Source organism: Ambystoma mexicanum, chromosome 1q, assembly GCF_040938575.1.
Source record: "Ambystoma mexicanum isolate Mex_15411 chromosome 1q, UKY_AmexF1_1, whole genome shotgun sequence".
Classification (NCBI taxonomy): domain Eukaryota; kingdom Metazoa; phylum Chordata; class Amphibia; order Caudata; family Ambystomatidae; genus Ambystoma; species Ambystoma mexicanum.
In genome coordinates this window covers 918,196,290-918,214,597 of record NC_090922.1, presented here as the reverse complement: position 1 = coordinate 918,214,597, position 18,308 = coordinate 918,196,290, and positions in this window count along the sequence as shown.

Genomic DNA, 18,308 nt, shown 5'->3' with positions numbered 1-18,308 from the left:
AATGTTAGCAACACACAATTCTGCTGTACAAACTGTTGTGCATAGAATATACTATGCAATAACTCCTGCTCCAGAACTGCAACATTTCAATAACATTCTCCTACATGGAACAGCCTAATAACTCCTTCGAGAAATAGAGCACATCCAAAGTAAATATTTTGGAACTGAAGTTGACTTAGAAAATTCAGTAACTTCAGAAAACTTTAGCGAAAATCTGACAAACAGCAACCCCCTAACAAACACATACAAAAAAGAAATAGCGAAGATTCAAAACACATCTTCTGAAATGCCAGAGCAACTATGGGCCTCATTAGGACCCTGGCGGAGAGGGTATTACGCCAGCGTAGTGCATGGCGTACCTCTCCGCCATACTACGAGTTCCCGTAGCGCCATGGAGGTTTTCTCCGCCTGGTTTTACCAGCCGGAGAAAACCATGGCGCTACGGGACCTCGTTGTTAATTACGCCACCGTATTTTACGGTGGCGTAATTAACTCCTTCCCCACTCCCATTATACCCTATGGGGCAAAAATGGGAATGGGGAAGGGCAGAATGGGGATTGGGGATTTACCGCTCCGCCGAGGTCGGAATGGGGCGGTAAATCCGCCAACCCCCATGGCGCTATCGGCGGCTTTCCGCCATGCTTCGCGGTGCATTTAGCACCGCGAAATCCGCCTGGGTCGTAATGAGGCCCTATGTGTCTGTTGTCGCAGAATTTTTTTAAAAATAGAAGATATGGTCTTCAAAAGAGAGGACAATAAGGAATCCAATGGTTCCAATTAGCTTTATATCTAACAGCAGAACATAAATAAAAACATAACTAAACCCTCAATAGTTTGCACATACTGTAATACAAAGCTTGACAATAACCAAATGCCATCACATGCTATCACTAATAATTAGCAATATTCCCACTTCCAAAGGATCTCCAATAACTTAACTTCTATAAGAACATTAACACCCACACAGTACACCCTTTTGAAGCTATAATCAGCCTTCAACCAAAAACCGTCAAATTGCCTCCATCTGAGTTACTAAAAGGCTTTTGTGGCAAAGTAGTATATTTGCCATTAGATCTTAAAGAGAATGTAGAAAGTCTAGCGGCCTCATTATAAGGCTGGCGCTCCCGTAATGAAGGGGGCTGGTACGGGACCGGCCCCCTTCATTCCGGGAGCGCTGATTACGAGCTTCCCATCTTGGGACCCAGATCGCATGCCTGATAAAACCAAGCATGATTTACGGGTCCCGCAAGGGGAAGAGGGAGGCAATAACGGGCCGGATGTAATCTGCCCTTTATTACCTCCCTCCCCATTCCCATTGAGCCCTATGGGGGGAGGAATTACCGGGTCCTTCTATGTCGGAGTAACCCGGTAAGTCCCCATTGCAGTAACCCGGTAATGGAGCCCAGAACGGAGGAGCTAATAGCTCCATGGCTACCACCATTCTCGTAATGAGGCCCTAGGAGTACAATGGCCAATAGATCAATATTTGATTGTACTATTTAATGGAGTACCAACAAAAGACAAAACCTTTGGAACAACTAGTAAACTTAACAAAGTTAGAAAAGGCCCACATCATCTCAAAGAAAACAATGAATACTACAAAGATATTAACATAGAGCAACACTTAGGAGAAACCACCCAAATAATTCAAGATTCACCACAAACTGGCCAATTTCAACCTGTAGATCCTATTACTGCAGCCCAACATTTTAGACAAGTATACAATTCACCCATTATACTGCAAAGACACCATAGAAAATGCATTAGAAACTTATGAGATGGGTCAAGCCAAAGGATCACCAATGAGCAAATGGGAGAAAAGTGTAGAAGCATGTTCTTTTCCTATACTCTTTCCTACAAGAAAAGGAGGAAGATACGATGAAAGATCCACGCAAATGACTGCATCAGAATATCACTGTTTCTTTTTTTTTTTTTTTACTAAGAATTTGGCTTTACACTTGAAAACCTTAAGCTTTTCTTAAAAGGGAAAGAAACAAATTAAGTTTTAAAACACAATGGCCCTCATTACGACCCTGGCGGAAATCGAAAAACGATGGCGGAAATGCAATACCGCCATCGAATAGCGCTCGGTGTGACTATGACCCGTCACCGTAAAGTACGATGCCATTAGCGACACCGTAGTGAACGCCAACGCTAACTGCACCAAGTACGCGCGCGCGCGCCATGCCAAACCGTAATTAGCACCATGGCGCAAGGGTACGCGAATTCCGACCCTAGCGGACATGTACTTAACGCCATCAAGCACGGCGGAAAGTACCATTCCGCCATGGTGAGAAGTACGGCATCGCGAATCAACCGTAAACGGCCCCACTGAGTGCCTGTACACCGCTCCCTGGCCACATAGTACAACTCCCCGTAGGTGCAACGAAGCCACAATGCAACCAGTGAAATGTACAAGTCACCCATGCATGCCAACGAACAAAAGAATCACAAGAGGGGCCAATGGGAGCTGCAGGGCACAGATGGCACGAATACAGAAGCTATACCAATGGACATGACCCCAGTCTCCCACCAAGAAACGCACGCAAACACAGGCACTTGTGACCAGCAATATTCCGATAATCACATCATTCCACCAATCCACCTGGCTGACCGGCATCTGTTACACAAAACCTAATCCCCCGCCCCTGAGCATGACATCATCCAAACAGTCATATTGGCAGCCCTCACCCCTGACCTCACTGGGCTTCGTAGGCAAACGCGCCCAGCACAGTACCACGCAACTATACTCCGAAGCTGGAACCCAATGCAGATCTCCTCACAATACATCGCTCCCCAAATAGGAATATGCCACATCACTTGCAAAGAAGAACGCTACACGGCCCATATCAGAATAGAAATTTAATGCACAACAAATTCACCAAGCCCATACAGCCATTAGGCCATGAACTCCAAAACACATTTCACCATTGTGGGCTGCATCCGCAATAAATGACCAGCTACTTCTTGTGTGACGCCCTGTTCCTTCATGGTACACAGGGGCTACATTCTCGTACGAAAAGGCAACATGGAAGCGCCTAGAACCGCAGGGCCGTCCCAATAGGGAGGCTCTAGTCCAGCTGAAAGGCCGAAATGTTGCTCCGAGCCACTAGTACTGCGTAAGGGCATGTGGCCCATTGCCGATCGTCCCATAAGATCGTAATGCTGCTCCACTGATTAACACGAAGCAGCAGGTGTCGGGAGTAAAACCCATCTGCAGGAGTGGCATACAGATGGCAGTGGCAAAAGGGGAGGAGATACCTGCCAACCAAAAGAAAAGAAAAAGAAAAGAATGGCCATCAGAACTACATTCGAACAACTCACTTCAATGATCACACTAGATCCACAGCCATATGCATGCTAGCCCACTCCAAAGGATCATCACCACCCCAAAACCACTTGCGACTCATAACTATCCATATCGAGGTGAAAACACCATCACAAACGAGTGTACCTGTGCATGCGTCTGTGAAAACAGAATCCATCAGATGGGATTGGTAACGTGCATGGACACAAGTGTCTGAAGGCGCGTCGAGACAGGGAGGGCTCAACAAGGCCAGATAGACGATGGTCCCACTATGGCAGCCCTGCATCACATAGCGCAGGGGAGGCGGACAGATTCCAAGAAGCCCTGTACATGGCAAACACCGTATCAAATCATCTGCCCATGCATCCATTCATCATTCCCTCATCCCGTAATGATAACGCCTGTTTCCATACTCACATAACATGTGAGAATTCCATTGAGTCTGTGCGTTATGCAGCCTGCAAAATCCACTGTGCCCCAGCCCGTAATTCCAGTGTTGTGAAGTAACATGTATTTGGGAACGTCCGGCCTCATCATCCACTTCGCTATTGCGCATCCCAAACTATTCATATCAATCATTGCATCCTCGCCATGGCCCCTGTCCCAAGGACACTGAACAATAGAACGTTATATTTGCAGTCAGACCTGTGGGCATCTCCTCGCCGCTAGCTGAAGACCGAAAGCGCCGCCCTTCGAATTCCTCATTTGCAACATCACGTCGAAAAGGCATCTGTGGCCGCTTGAAATCACAAATTAATCCATCTAGTGCGGCTGTGTGTGAAAATGGCAACTGCCTTCACTCACAAATGGGACGCCCCGCCCGTCGGTGTACCTCGGTACAGTGATGCATGAGGGTCCACCGTTACTCGAGTACTACGTTCCACTGACCCTTCACAAGTCTGTTCGCGACTGCAAAGAATGCATGTGAAACAATGGGACCATAGCCGAATGAACATATCAACCAATGTTACACGGCCATCGGGTACTAATACATGATTGTAATAGCAAGATGCCATTCCTCGAATTGCAGCGTTGTGTGCGGGACGTGCTCGCCCAAAGGGGAGAGCAGCTTGCACAGGTGGAATGAATCACCACATGTGGAGGCCATACAGCCTGAAAACACATAAATTGCACACCCAGTCTCCTCCCACAACCACACCCACTCCGAAATGCTACCGGCAGGACTCGCGATGTTGGCCCTGGGGGACCTGATAGCACTGCAAGTACTCCAACTCCAAGAAGAAGACGAACACCAACTACAACCGGCCGCACGGAGGAGACGCAGGAGGAGGAGGAGGGCAAGGCACGGCCAGCAAGGGCTGCCAGCACAGCCACTACCACCACGCAGGCAGCCCGCAATCCCACGCCTCCGAGCACATCCATTCAACCTCACTGATGAGCAGATCCACACCCTCTACCGTTTGGACCGGGACACCATAGCCGCCATTGTGGACATGACACAGGCTGACCTTGTCAGCATGATAGATAGCCCAACCGCCATCCCACCCCTACTGAAGGTGGTGTCTGTACTCCACTTCCTGGCCACAGGCACCTACCAGCACACAGTCGGACAGTTGCATGGCATTTCTCAGCCACTGTTCTCACGGACACTATTGCAAGTGCTCGATGCCCTCCTGCAGCACGCAGACGACTACATCTCTCTACCACGCTCGGAGCAGGAAATAACCAACAGAAAAGTGGGATTCCATGCACTTGGCGGCATACCGGGTTGCATTGGTGCCATCGACTGCACCCATGTGGAATTGGTCGTCCCACATGCCATGGAGGCCCAGTACCGCAACCGAAAACAATTTCATTCACTGAATGTACAAATGGTGTGTGACTCCAACAGGATCATTACACATTGTTGTGCCCGATTCCCTGGATCAACCCATGATTCTATGGTCTTGAGGAACTCTACAATACCACGCTACATGGAGCGACACGCAGGGAACAGATCCTGGCTACTCGGTGAGTCTCATTTCATGCATGATGATGTGGGGTATGTGATGCGGCAATGACCTGGCAGGAAGGGGGGGGGTGCGTACGTAGCAATGGCATTCCACATAATTCGTTTATCGTCCACATACAGGTGATGCCGGATATTCACTGAAGAGATGGCTCCTCACACCAGTCCGGAACCCACGGGACCAGCATGACGAGGACTACAACCATGCCCACTCACGTACCCGTGTAGTCATTGAACAGGCATTCGGCCTACTGAAGACTCGTTTCCGGTGCCTCAGCAGGTCTGGCGGGGCACTCCTGTACCGCCATGAGAAGGTTGCAAAGATGGTGATGGCATGTGTCATGCTCCACAACATGTGCGTACGTAGAAATGTGCCCATGCCCCCTGACGCAGAACTGCAAGCACCTGAAGATGGTCATGATGAGGGTGGGGATGTGGCAGCACCTCAAGGAGTCTGCGAGGCACAGGAGGGCCGTGAAATTGTCAGCATCTCATAGATGCATGCTTCTAGCACTCACGCCTGGTGGCTGATACATGGACACGGGACTCGTGGCACTGTGTGTGTCTGGTACATGCACAATATGGACTGTACGCCTATGATGGCCTAGTACACAAAGATCCTTGTCCACACCTCTCATTGTTTGATCGTGCATTGTTTATGGCATATGTGATATCATGTGGAACACCCTATCGACCCGCCACCCAAGTGAGCCCAACACACCCCCTCCACCCTCCCACCTCCCCCCCGAACACCAGTGTCCAAAGATGCTCATTGTCAGTGGGCAGTCGCTATTGCAAGCCCCCTCTGCGGGTATCAGGGGCACCCCTGCCTGTGGAGCGCAGGTTCCTCCCAGATCTACGTTGGGGGCTGCCCTGGACGGAACTTGCAACGGATGATGTCTCTGCCTGCTCACGTCCATGCATGTCCCTAAGGGTTTGTGAGAGCTCAGTGAGCACACGGCGCACTGCGGCAAGTTCGGCACATACGGACATCGCATGCAGTTCCCCCCTCAGGCTCTCGGTGCTTCTCTCCATTTGGACTCTCAGGCTCTCGGTGCTACTCTCCATTTGGACTCTCAGGCTCTCGGTGCTACTCTCCATTTGGACTCTCAGGCTCTCGGTGCTACTCTCCATTTGGACTCTCAGGCTCTCGGTGCTACTCTCCATTTGTGCCCTAAGTGTCTCAGTTGATGTTTCTATGTCTGCCTTGGTGCCCCCACATCCATCGGCATGGTCCTTGAGGAGCGTGGCCAGTTGCTGCTGTTGCACGATTAACTGGTCGAGGGACTGTTGCCTCTGCTGGGCCATGGCCATTTGCGGTGGTGTCACAGAGGGGCTGTTCGCCTCATGTTGCCCTGCCACAGGGCTTGTGGGGGATGGCCAGTCGTCGTCTTGTGGGTGCCCCTGCGTGGTATCCTCATGGTGTACGGGATGGAACAGACAGGGGGATTGGGACAGGTCATGGATGGATCTGACTTCGACATCCCCGTCTTCTGTGTCGGAGCATGCTGCCATTAATGGGGTGTCACCTATGGTGCTGCTGCCACCAGAGGCAGTACCTTCTGTGGCATCCATTGGGGGGACCTGTGGTGGTGCTGTTGTGGGCATGCTGGCTGCTGGGGTGCCTGTTGATGTTCCCTCCTGTGTGCTGCCACTTGATATGTGCTGCTGCCGTGTCTTGATGCGTGCAGCTGAGGTGGAGGGTCTTTGGCCGTCGGTCTTGGCCCTCTTTGCAGGTGTGCTGGTAGGGGTGTCCTGGAGCTCGTCGTTTGGATCGGACCCTGTGGTGGAGTAAAGGAGGGCGAGCGTTATTAATGGGTCTGTGGGAATTGGAATGGCAATGTATCACATGCATTGGGGTGGTACCTGAGGGTGATTTGGGTCGGGGCCTTGGAGGTGCTTTCATTTGTGTGTGGAGTGAGGGTGCAGTTGTTTGGCAGCCTGCAGTTAGGGTGTGCCTGCTGCACGTGTAGTGGGTGTTTTTGGGGTTTTTACTTATTTATGTATTTATTGTGTGTTTTAAAGTGCGCTATCAGGCCAATGTGTGTGGACGTTCTCCTGGCCATGTGTTGCTGTTGCGCTATGTGGACACATGTGAGTCACATGATTGGACATTGTGGATTTGGCATGGTTTTATTTGGGCCACCTACCTGATTCTCCGGATGTCTGCACTCCTTTCTCCATCCCTCCGACTCCCTCTATGCTCTCCATTCCAATGGTGGAGGCACAGATTTCTTCCCAGGGGGTCAACTTGATGGGTGATTCCGACCCTCCCCCGGTGGCTGTGGCAATGTTGCGGTTGGCAGAAAGTATGCTACGGACGCGTATCCGCAGGTCGTCCCACCGCTTCCTGCATTGCTGTGGGTTGCGGGGTGCGGTCCCCACCGCACTTACCCGCTGTGCCACCAGGGCCCATATGGCCTTCTTGTTCGCAAGTGCCGTCCTGGTCATTTGCGTGGAGAAGACGGCGGCGGCATTCTCCTGGAGGGTCTCTGTGAGTACGGTGAGTTCCTCACGGGAGAAGTGGACCTGCCGCTTGCGGTCGCACGCTTTCTTCGCTACTTTTCACATTTTTCTTGGTTTCACTAGGGTGGATGACGGGTTGGGATGTGTCTCAGGGTGGTGTTTTTAGTGGTTGTGTGTATTTAGTGGTTTTATAGGTGTACAGGGTGTTGTTTCCCGTTCCGGGCCCATGTTTTTACTTCCGTTTCCGTATATTTACGGTCGCCGTACTTTCCGGTTGGCGCTCACTGCGGTGTCCGCTAAGATGGGTGGCGGTATTGCACCTAGGGCGCCGTACGGCGGCGGTGTGGGCCGTTTTGGGGTCATTTCCGCCATCGCGGACTTTGCACTTCCGCCATGGCGTGGTGCTCGTGCCCGATGGGTCGGAATGGGCCGCACTTTGCTCCATCGTGCAATGGCGGAAACGCTATTTACGCTGTGGCGGTCCGGTCAGTCACTTTCCGCAAGGGTCGTAATGAGGGCCAATGAATGAATATTGGGCAGAATCTATTGGACCCCCGGTGCATATGTGTGCTTTGGGAATGATTGATGGTGACTGTTATTGGGGTTTTGGGAAGGAGAGGGGAAGCTTGTTTCATATTTTGTGGAGCTGTGAAAGGGTGGTGAATTTTTGGAGGGATGTTCTTGACAGGCTCGATCAAATCTGGAATATTACTTACCCACTTTATCCCTTGGCAGTCATTCTGCAGCTACCAAGAAGTGGTCATAATATTGGTTGGGTAACATCGTGCTGGATTAATAAAGTTTTACTGGTGGCGAATAAACAGATATTAAAGGTTTGGAGGACACGGAAGAAACTATCAGTAGAGGAATGTATATTAGATGTGCAAGTTCTATCAAGATATGAGAAGACTATGGGCCTCATTACACGGTAGGCAGTGAACCATGGCGCTATTAGCGCCATGGTTCATGCCGGTAAAATACCGGCACCACCTTGGTGGAAAGGGGAATTACCGCCCCATTCCAAGGTTGGCGGGGCGGTAATTCCCCCTTCCACCATTGCCCTTCCCCATTCTCATTTTTGCCCCATAGGGCTCTATGGGAATGAGGAAGGCGCTAATTACGGTACCGCAAATTGCGGTACTGCAATTAGCTCCCTGGTCCCTTTGCGGGTTGGATTTTAATGCCTGCAAAAAGCAGGCGTTAAATTCTCCAACCCGCAAAGGGACCTCGTAGTAAGGCGTTAAGGGTTTACCAGTACCGGTAAAATACCGGTACCGGTAAACCCTTACCGCCTACCGTGTAATGAGGCCCTATGTATTATAAACAACACAAGAAGTGGTCATATATTAGTTGGGTAACATCGTGCTGGATTAATAAAGTTTTATTGGTGGCGAATAAACAGATATTAAAGGTTTGGAGGACAAGGAAGAAACTATCAGTAGAGGAATGTATTTTAGATGTGCAAGTTCTATCAAGATATGAGAAGACTATGGGCCTCATTACACGGATGGCGGAGGACCAAGGTGCTATTAGCACCTTGGTCCATGCCGGTAAAATACCGGCACTGCCTTGGTGGAAAGGGGAATTACCGCCCTATTCCAAGGTTGGCGGGGCGGTAATTCCCCTTTCCCCCATTGCCCTTCCCCATTCCCATTTTTGCCCCATAGGGCTCTATGGGAATGGGGAAGGCGCTAATTACGGTGCCGCAAATTGCGGTACTGCAATTAGCTCCCTGGTCCCTTTGCGGGTTGGTTTTTAACGCCTGCAAAAAGCAGGCGTTAAAATCTCCAACCCGCAAAGGGACCTCGTAGTAAGGCAGTAAGGGTTTACCGGTACCGGTAAAATACCGGTACCGGTAAACCCTTACCGCCTACCGTGTAATGAGGCCGTATGTATTATAAAGAACACAAGGGAGCACTTTATGATGAACTGTGGGGACATTTCACTGAACTTTATGGGTGATCCTGCATTGAAGTGTGGAATGGTGTAAGTTTGCTTTCAATTCTAAAGAGGGTGTTTGGGTGGGAGGGTGGTTGTGTCTGTTATGTATTTGTTTTGTGTTGTCCTATTTGTTTGTGGACGTCAGATCATTGCTCATGGTTATGTTTTAGTTTAGGTCTAGGTCAGTTTGTAGATTGTAGGACTACTGTTCAGTGTTTTCGCTGAATTTTGTTTTAAGCTGTGGTGTTGTTTATAACCACATAACCTAAAACTGTAATTATTGTTGCATTTGCTGTTTTTCTGTTTTTTTGTTGAAAACAAGAAATGAAAAGTAAAAAAATAAACGCAATTAATTAAACTAAAAAACTGTCCACTTAGGAAGCAAGAGCAGTCATGACAAGGGGAGCGTGCATCAAGTCCTAAGGTGGGGTGGTATCAGCAGGGTAGGTCGAAGCGGCCACTCCTCCATCTGTACTAACTGCCTTAGCTGACCATGCGAATACTTCTTTCAGATATCCAAGTACCGCTAGGATCAGAGAGGGACTTTTCCCTTGAAGGATTGCTGACCACCAATGTCCAACTGTTCTAGTTGCGTACTTCTGAAAGAATTTACCCATCCATCTGTTTCTCTGTAAATTTAGATTAGGGCAAAGCATGGTCAGGTGCTGTAGAATTTCCTTTTGCTCTTAACACCACCTACACGTGTAGTCTCTCTGGGATTTAGCTTTTCTTTCTTCCAGTACTTCTTTAGTGGGCATCAAGTTCATCTGGAGTCTCATGAACTCTGTTCTCCGTCTGCTGCAAGGGAATTTTTTCAAATATTGCTGAGGATTTCCTCTTCCCTCTGGACTAGATCATTCTGTCCATATAATTTTAACAATCTAGTGTTTTCTCTAGTATAGCTCCAATCTAAGTCAAAAAGATTTTTGTTTTTGTTTTGGCAGGGTTTGTCTTTAGGCTTTCTTCTGAAATATTCAGTTCAGCAAAAATGTTTAAAAAATATTTTTTCCAGCTTTTTAGCTTTTGATCCGAGTCTTCTTGGAGTGCTTGGTTCAATACTTTAAAACCACCCTCCAAGTTATTTAGAATACATTTGCAGAATGTACAGTAGCCAAAAGTGAATTCAACCCCAGTTCTTCTTGTATCAGGTCAATAGGATATTGAATGTATTCTGAAGACCCCAGATTCAGACAAAATGTAGAACACATTTTCCACCTCCTGTTTGAAAGTGAACTAGCAACTCTATGTTTTGGAGTTGCACACATATTAAACACAGGCTCTAATTTTTAAAATGTTTAACATGTCCGCTACCCAATTGCTTCAAAAGATAAAAGACAAATATGAAGTTTTCCAGTCAAGTATCACAAATCTCTTGGCACACATGCATGGTACAAAAGAATACTGGTTCTGATGGCACGCTGGTGTCAAGTAACATGACCCTAGAGCACTTGTGTAATGCCCTTCCACGCTATAAGGACAAGATTTGTAAATATAGCGTGGAATGGACGAAAAGTACAGAGGGTAAACTGACTAAGCCATGGCCAGAATGCAGAATTATTTTCAAAAATGCACAGCAGCCACTACAGACACACATACAAGACAGTTGGCCAATAGTATGGCGATATTTTACCCATGTCGAATGTTCCAGGAGGAAGAGGGGGAAGCAGTGAGGCATCAGTGGATGCTTAGCCAACAAGAGACACAGGGGCCTGTGTCCCCATCCTTCACTCCCCCACCTTCTCCTGCGTGCGAGAAACAAGGAGATACAGAAGAAGCGCAGGGATTATACATATTGAGGAGCTAAAGAGGAGGGGCAGAAATGGCCTGGACAGACAGATGGTGGGAAGGGAGCAGGCAGCAAGACACCTACTAGCACCAAGGAAAAGCTAGACGGCATAGCATTGAACAAATAGGTAGGAGGGCAGATACGTCTGAAATTAGATGGTTAGACAATGGGAGAATAGCATGGGCAATTAAAGAAATTGAGGGTCATAAGGGGAGCAGTGAAGCACGAGACTGGGCAGAGATTATGGAAGAAGAAGAAAGAAGAAAGTAAGGAGATGGAAGAAGAGGAGCGATATGAGAGAGCATGTAGAGACAAGCAAAGGGTGGAAGAGAAAGAGCGGGAGCAGCAAGAGAGGAGGAGGATGAAGCTCGAAGGGATAGAAAGGCGAAGGGAAGAAGACGAGAAGGCAAAGTAAGTTTTAGTGAAGAGGGAATGTAGAAAGTGAGAAATAGAGAGACTCGTAAGAGAGCACAAATGAATGGAGGAGGAGGAGTGCACGATAAGGGACAAACTGGGCAATGAGCATGGGAGATGACAAAATGGGAGGAGGTAGGCGAACTGTGCAAGACAGTACTACCACACAGGACGGTACTGCCAGTCCATCGGACAGGACATACTTGGGGTCCTGCGGGGGAAAGGGTAGTGAGGACCTGATTGACTTTGGAAGGAAGCCCCACGAAGACACAACCTCTAGGAGGCTGAGCTTCGCTGGCGAATTCTGCAGTGATATGGACACCGACTCAGATGGGAACACAGAGGGAAGTGAGGACGAGGGAAGAAGACAACCCAATCATTGGTCGACAGGGAAAGTGCAGAGAAAAGCGTGACATGGGAAGTAGGAAAAGACACAGGGATTTAGGGTTGACAGGGATGATTGATCACAAGGGATGCATCACATAGTCTGGACAACCTGATCGTATACATGCAGAGGCTTAGGGATCTTCCAGGGCGAAAGAAGAGAGAGGCAGCAAAGGCATGTACTGACATTGAAGATGCTGAGAGACTGGATAGGCATATCCAGTTGACAAGAGGAGTGAATGGGGAGATCAGGTTCCCTTACTGGAACAGGCAGCAGACGACTTCCGTACATACCATGGAAGCACATAGACAAGGAAAACTTGAGATGCAGGCTACACTCATTAACCACAGGTGTGGGGAAATGGATATACAAAATGGAAAGGATGACAGCAGCACAGAGGTTAGGAGTTGGAGCCGTAAAAGGGTTACTAGTGGCAATCCTCGGGGAAGTCACTTATGATGTATGGAAAAGGGCGGGGGTACCCAGGAGTAACCACCCAGGACAAGCCGCACAATGGCACGCCATTTTCTAACTGCAGAGCGGCCGTATGGCAAGCTCTAAGGACACACTACCCATACATGTCAGACATTAGTGCAATTATGGCCTGCAAAATGGGGGGAGACGAAAACCCCTTACACTATATTAAGACGATTCAAGAGCTTTTTCGCCTTGAAATGCAAAAAGCGTGGGACAAAACAGTAGCATTATTCTACCACATATTATGCCAGGTGTTGCCAGAGCATGTGCAGAAGCCACTGAATTAATTAGTGGGGATGGAGGCAAAGCCTTGTTCCGAAATACAGCTCATGATAGTACATTATTGTAGGCTATTGCTATAGAAAGCGAGGAAAAAGAGCAAGGAAAGAAAGCAGGAGGAAGTGAAGTTAATACAGAGGAAGCTATCTAAATATGCCATGGAAGGGCAGTATTGATGAGCATGGGAGCACAATTGGCAACAATTGGCAACACAGATGCAGCACATACCACTGCCTATGGGGGAGGATTCATGGGGCAGGGGAATGTGCAGCATGGGTTTCGAGGTAGAGTGGGCCCCCTAGAGTATGCAGGTATGGGCATCAGATGCAGCAAAATCAATGGGGATTCCCGGGAGGGTGGGGGGGTTCAAGGATATGACCAACAAACGCAGCAGTGCGCAGAGGAATTTTCTGGGGTGTTGCAAGGGCAGGGGAGAGAGCCACCCCAGTGCTGGGTGTGTGGACAGATAGGGCATATCTCGAGAGTGTGCAGAAGCAGGGCAGGGGCACAACAGAATGGGGGAATGCAATACCAGCCAGGATACCAAGGGGAACGGGACGAGCACTACATGCAGGGCCAGGCACCACAACAAGGACAGGCAACAAATGCATACCTGCAGCCACACCAGCCCATGACACAGGCACCACAAATGCAAGCACCTATGCAGCAGTATTTGCAGGTACGACAGATGACACAGATGCAGGGTAATACAAAACACACATACACGACACAGCAAATTCTGCAGATGCACAACAGCACACAACCAAACGGCGGGACAGTGGCATGCACAGACTCCATGACAAAAACTCCCATTAGGAACCTGGGGGGTGTCACTGTAGTGAGAGGCTACCCATTCCTGGGGAACAGGATGTCCTTTTACCCTCAATAGGACAGCCCACAGATGAACTTGATGTGTTCTATCCTATCGATTACTCCAAACCCTGCGGAGGAACCACGTATAGGGTTGACGATAGGTGAGAAGACATTTTCCTTTCTTGTAGACACAGGGGCGACTAAATCCTGCATCCGGGAAGGGAAATGTAGTATGCCAGGCAATGATATGAATGCTCAGGGGTTCCATGGGGAAACAGAAGTGGTTCCTTTTACCAACGAGATTGCACTTTCTATAGGGGAGCCCAATCTATCTTTGCCCCTACTCTATTCTCAAAAGACACCTGTATATATACTGGGGAGAGACATCATGAGCAGACTTAACATGCCCATTTAATTCACCAACATAGTGTACTCCACACCAAAACTGGAGCAAAATCTTTCAAGCTTATTGTGAACAAAGAATAAAGAGGGGGTTGCCAGTGGACGAGGAGCTGTTCCAAAATGGGACTGAAATCATAATAGCAGGGCTTCTAGGGATTAAGGGGAATATGTGGCACATTCCAAACAAAAACGTATTCAGGCCAGAGATACCGTTAGATGAGAAAAAAGGGATAATGGTGCCACTAGAAGTAGGACAGTAATCGTGGGAGACAATTGGATAAGAGTGCACGTGACAGATGACACAGGGCAACCATGGAAAGCAGTGATCGCCATGGCTGAAGGGCACAGGTTGACTACAGTCACAAACGAAGAACTATTCAAAGACAACAGATCAGATCACGAGATTGTGTTCGAATTGAACATCACATATCGGGTGAAAATACATTACAGGGAAGTACCAAAGAGAATGGCGATGGCGCTGAAAGCACCACCGACCTTTCTCATTGAGGACTTGGCAAAGGTACCCAGCATCATATGGACCAGACTTCCCTATGAAGTGGGGTTTATGAAGGGAAAAGCAGCAGTGAAGATAAAACTGAAGCCAGGAGCAATTTTACCACAAGTTAAACAATACCTACTCTCAAGGAAGGCAGACAAAGGTATCTATGAAACCACTGCAGCACTAGTGAAGCAGGGCATCCTAGTGCCATCAGAATCACCATGCAACATGGCTGTGTACGCTGTGAAAAAAGGCAACAGGGGTTCATGGTGTTTTATACAGGAGCTGTGCCCTCTTAACCATATTGTAGAAGCAGATTATCCTTTAGTTCCGAACCCAGCGATCATTTTGTGCAGCATCCCCACGGAGCTTCCTACTTCACGGTCATATATTTGAAGAATGCCTTCTTCTATATACCATTACATCCAGACTCACAAGACTTAACTTCATTCCTATATGGAAATAAGAAGTGGAAGCTTACAAGACTTCCTCAATGGTACTGTGAATCACCTACTATATTCAATAGGGTCCTTCAAATGGACCTAGGCAATGTACTAATGTAGAGCAGGGTTATACAGTACATAAATGACATATTGATTTGCAGCAAGACAGAACAGCAATGCAGAAATGACATATGCTAACAGTGCTAGCAGACAAGGCCAAACTACATTATTGCCAGATAGAAGTGTTATACATTGGAAAGATGATCTTCCGAAAAGGCCAACGAGTGACACCAGAGAGGGCAGAGGCAGTACGCAGAACAGCATAAACCACAACAGTGAGAGAAATGCGTCAGTTTTTAGGGCTATGCAATTACTGCATGGCATGAGTATTCGATTATATCACCTACACTAGACCCTTAATAGGTGCGTTAAAGGAAGCACAGAGAGGGGAGAAGGGTATACAATGGACAACAGAAATGACTGAGGCATTTAACGAGCTGAAGGAAGCAATATGCACAGCTCCTGTGTTAGGGATCCCAGACTATCAAAAGGAATTCTTTCTGTTCTCACACCTCGACTGAGTACTGATGGCTGTAGTACTGACACAGAAGAACAGTTTGGGGCACAGGCCAATAGCTTACTACGGTGAGAAATTAGACCCAGTCATGACACTATCCATGTGAAAAAGCTTTGGCTGCAGCCACATTTGCAGCGGACAATTCAGCGAGTATTACCATGGGATGCAGCACCACTCTCTACGTGGAGCATGCTCTCTTTGCAATAATGGAAAGACCAAATAGCATACTGACATCACAGAGGGCTTTGGTTAACGAGGTGTTACTATCTAACCCAGCTCTCAAAATAGTGAGATGCAGACTAGTAAACCCAGCGACATTCCTCGCTGATGCTTTAGAAAAGGGGGACTATGCACATGACTGTATAGCAAACCTAGAAGAATTCAGTGAGACTCGCAAGGTCTAGGAGGATGCACTTGAGGGGGTAGATGCTCATTATATTGACCGGTCTTCAATAATTGACCAGACGAGTGAGGAAAGACATACTAGGAAAGTAGTCGTGAGACTGAGAGAGGACGGGCCAAGTGAAGTAGTGACAAGCACACTCCTACCATCACATTATTCAGCACAAGCATCAAAATGAGTGGTTTTAATCTTAGCATTAGAGCACAGCAGGGGAAAGGAAGTGACAATTTATTCAGATTCAGCCTACGTGACATCCATAGTGCATTCTGGGCTGTCGCATTGGATGAGGGGGGCTTCAGACATGCTGATGAGTCACCAGTGCAGCACGCACTCCTATTGGGCAGATTGGTAGACATCATAGACCTCCCAGAGCAAATAGCAAGCAGTAGCTGCCTATATGTTGGGAGCCAGAAATTGCAACACATGCAGTAACAGTAAGGATGCCTGTACTGCAGAAAATTATGGAAAGAAGGTATCCATTGAGTAAACCTTATATGGTGAAAGCGACCTTGACCCAACACAATATCAAATAAGCCAAATAAAGGATGCACTCCGCTAGGGAATGAGACCAGGAGATGGACTGCAAGTTGAACAAAGTTTTATATAAGATAGAGTTGTGCATGCAAAGAACTCTGCTGCCCAGAGAGCGCTCTTCCAACCAATACAAGAACAGTGCATTGTAAGTTCTGGAAACGTTACTATTGATGTTTCTGTATAGGTGCATAATAGTCCGACAGGATTGGTGAAATACATAGTTACATTATAGGAGCTTAAAGGCTGGTCCCACAGGATTGGCTGGTAGTTCGGAGGTTCGGCGGGCAGCATGTGGATCAGCTGAGCTTGTCTCCATGGAGTGAAGGTCAGGTGTACAAGATGCAACTTTTCTAGCTTATCTATCTTAGCACAACAGGAACTGAAGACACGAGACACATGACTACCATAACAGTTGGACTTTACTGGGGTGCTGCAAAGTTCATTTTGACAAGTATATGGTTAACCTACCCTTTACCCCCATGGACCCATAAACCACAGTACCCTGAACCAGGTGCCTCTCTTGCAGGTTTTTTGATCTGCCTGATGCCTCATGATATAAATCGCCATGTGTTGTTTCTACAGTGGGTATATGGTGCTGTTGGGTATTTTGTGGATATTTGGGGCTTTGCAGTATTTTCTTACCGCCAAAATACCTTTAGCCATAATCACTCTCTGTATTCATATTGGATCACACATAACAATAATACATTGCATTATTTCAGAATTCAGACCTATTTAGATAATGTGCACGATAATTTGCGTGGTTGGTTTATTTGTGGCCCCAATATCCAACATCCCTTGTTTTTTATCTAGATTGTTCTTGATCACTAGACAGACCTCAGGCCTACATTTTAGGGATACCACATTTTCAGTGTTAGTGTTGTGTGCCACCATGGGCTATTGTGGTATTTTTGTGGTAATTTCCATTACCTTATATACGGTATGGAACTATGTCCAGAGAGTCTCTCTTCCCGTTGGCTCATGTTCCCCCAACAAGCTATGCTACAAACAGTCACTCACAACTGTCCATACTGAATATAATCATGCACACATCTGTTTTAAAATGACAATTGCACTGTTTAAAAATCTACCCACGTTTAAACCTTTTCCCATGCAAAATGAAAGAGAGAAATAATACACACTAGCTATCTGTTTTCAGATATTTTTGTATTATAGAAATTTCCTTTAAACACAGTTTAACCCTTTTTTACAGAAATAAATGAAATGGTACAACATTATTTGTGATAAAATGAACAGAGAACTGCGAGAATATATTCAATTGGTAACATTACATATGCTGATAAGGGACTGGGACTCCCTCGAATACACTGACTGAACAGTTTCGCACACTTTCGCACAGCTCCCACACTTCTGTAATTACCTTATCTGTTCAGCATGAGTTTTCTCCGGCTATTCTCTTTCTGAATTTGGCTCCCTTGAAGATTAACCCCAGTGAAAACAAGCGTCTGTCGTTCTCAAACCGGGGTTATTGCCTGGAATTCTCAGCTTTTGCAGCAGGAATGCTTCAGCCAGGAAACAGGTCCTTCTCCCAGCTCTGCAAGATCTCGATTGTTCTCCCCCTCTCCTCAAGCTTCCCCAGCAAAACTCTAATC